General features: G+C 40.7%; 1 long non-coding RNA gene across 1 annotated transcript in view; it reads left to right on the top strand.

Annotated features, from left to right (window-relative positions):
- The window catches only part of LOC116185204, a 13,385-nt gene extending 11,393 nt beyond the window's left edge, over window positions 1-1,992 (top strand). The window contains exon 3 of the long non-coding RNA XR_004150001.1: window positions 528-1,992. This is a non-coding gene — a long non-coding RNA (uncharacterized LOC116185204). The remainder of the gene's footprint in view (window positions 1-527) is intronic.
- Window positions 1,993-2,641: the final 649 nt, after the last annotated feature.

Genomic DNA, 2,641 nt, shown 5'->3' on the forward strand with positions numbered 1-2,641 from the left:
GCCGCAACGGTAAATACTTTGGGAACATGAGCGGTCAAACCACCGAGGGAATCTTGCTTATTTATACATTATACATATGCGCGGAGGATGACGGCGGATCACGATTGATTTTGAAATTTGGCGCGAAATCGAAGATCGATGGGACGAGATCGATTCGTATGCAAGATCTTACGATATAAAAATATATAATATATATATATAATATTCGAGAAAATATATTTTATAATATTTTTTATATAATAGATTGTCGGCACATCCCCAAGAATCCGCGAATCAATCGAATCCCGTCAAACTTGAATTTCGTCCCCTGCCAATTTATCTGAAATAAGATCACACAAATCCATGAATAAACCACGAACTTTCCTCGTCTAATCCTCGCCAGGATGTTCCCTTCTTAGAAGCAGTTCGTCAAGTACCATCTCCGCTTCATCTCCGCCGCTTTGACCCGCGACGTTAAATCGAAATAGAGAGGAAAATAGATGCGGGGGAGGTTTGATTATTGCGTTGAACGCGGAGGAGGAGGAGAGAAGAGGTCTCGAGGGGGCGAGAAGGATGGCAGAGGGGAACGTTGAAGTCGCGAAACGCAAGTGGGCAGATACACGGGCCGAGTTCGAGGCGGTTATCAGTCCTCGTCCCGGGGAGTAGTTAAAGTACACGGGAGTTCGGCCTACAAGAGGTAGACCGTTGTACCAGATTCCTATCTGCGTAATTATTCCGTCTAAGCGAAACTTTCCGTTTATCCTTGAGAATTCGCGGCTTGCATTAATCTCAATTAACAAGGAGGCGCAACATCCGTGGCGCACCGATCATCTACCCTGTCGGCTACCTACGCTGCGCTAAATCGGTTCTAATTTCTTAACTGATCGTGCCAGGGAACCTACTACTCCAAGTGCGATATCGTGTTTCTCATTTCTTTCCTTTTCGCTTGCTTTACGTTTGTCCTTTCCTCTCTCTCTCTCTCTCTCTTTCTCTTTCCGGTAGCATTGTGTCTTTGATCTTCATCTTTCGACGATTCTTTTTTACCCCTTTCTTACCCTTTTCTCAGTCTTATTTCTCTTTTCCCTTTGCTGGAGACATGCTCCGCTGCATTTTGAAAACTTTGCTCGAATATGGTTCGAGAAAAGTGTCAGACGTTGGCCAAGTAATACGAGTCGGTTTTTCGTATTATCGTCTTTATTATTTCCACGGCGAAAACGCGGTTGATAGCGTCTCAAATAAGTGGAATACCGTGTTTCCTATTTTTCCAGACAGCCCTTTCCGAGATGTCTTACGATACACCTGGCCATATACCGCCAGTTTCTCGTTTGTCTCTTTCTTCCGTTTCTTTTCTTTTCTCGTGTCGATAAGTTTCGTCTCTTTGGATTTCGTTTCGAAGTATCACCAATTACGCGAACTGTCATTCGTTCCGATAATCGATCACACTTTCAGTTATTTCTTCAGTTATTTGTTTTTAAACGTTGTTTGTAACGTTTTCGCAACGTACAAACTGCATACTCAAGTTATCAAGGATTAATACTTTTATCTCTTCTCCTTTTATTTTCGTTGCGTCTCTCGCGCTGCTTCAGCTCGGTATATCGAGGCTGAAATCTCCTTACACAAGCTACTTTTGTCTCTTTCCTTACTCGTATGTCCATCTATTAAGGTTACACGTGAATCTATGGCCGAAGCCGATGCCGTTACCGTAAGTTACGCTGCTCAGGGGAGAATAACTCTCTCGCAAGGGAGTTTCGATCAGTTTCACGGCGCGAATCTCGGCCAAATGGAAGATTCGCGTGTCGATTAGAAAACGGATGTACATCGGAAACGCATTAACTTGCCTCGGTCAGAATCTTTTCGATATTTCTCTCGTTGAACCAACTCGTGGAATTGCAAATTTACTTATCCTCTTCGATACATTGTGAAAGTATCGAGATTCATCCCATTGACCAGGGTAATAAATATTCGTTTCATTTTTTAACTATACTTTAGAATAATAATTCCACAATTTGTACAAACTTTCGTTTTACAAATTCTATTCCCCAATCTTCTTCGATATCCGAAAGAATCGAGATACATCGAATGTCCCATTGACCAGGGTAAATATTCGTTTCATTTCTTAACTATACTTTAAAATAATAATTCAACAATTTATACTTATCGTTTTACAAATTCTATCCCCCAATTTGAAAACTCTCGAAAAGTTAGGTATTCTCTTCGATACATTGTGAAAGGATCGAGATACATTGAATGTTCCATTGATGGCCAAGATAAATAAATATCGTTTCATTTCTTAATTATGATTTAAAATAATAGTTCGACAATTTGTACAAACTATTTCACGCATAAACTTTCGTTCTACAAATTTTATCGCCCAATCTGAAAACGTTACTCTCGAAAATTCCTCACTTAGAAACGGAGGATTCATCGACTAGCCTCATACCATGACCAACTACACACGTCAAACCATCTGAAACATCGGAAACTCTTGAGTGAGCTGTTCGACGGGCGACGACTCGTAAAATTCCCCGAGTTTTACGTTCCAACCGATTCGCCACGGAACATTCTAACTTCTTGCCGGTATTAACGCATCCATATTTCTACAACAAACAGAGAAACAAGTCGGCAACGTGAAAAATAGGAAAAAAAAAAAAAAAAAAAAAAA

Source organism: Apis dorsata, unplaced genomic scaffold (assembly GCF_000469605.1).
Source record: "Apis dorsata unplaced genomic scaffold, Apis dorsata 1.3 scaffold_127, whole genome shotgun sequence".
NCBI classification, from domain to species: domain Eukaryota; kingdom Metazoa; phylum Arthropoda; class Insecta; order Hymenoptera; family Apidae; genus Apis; species Apis dorsata.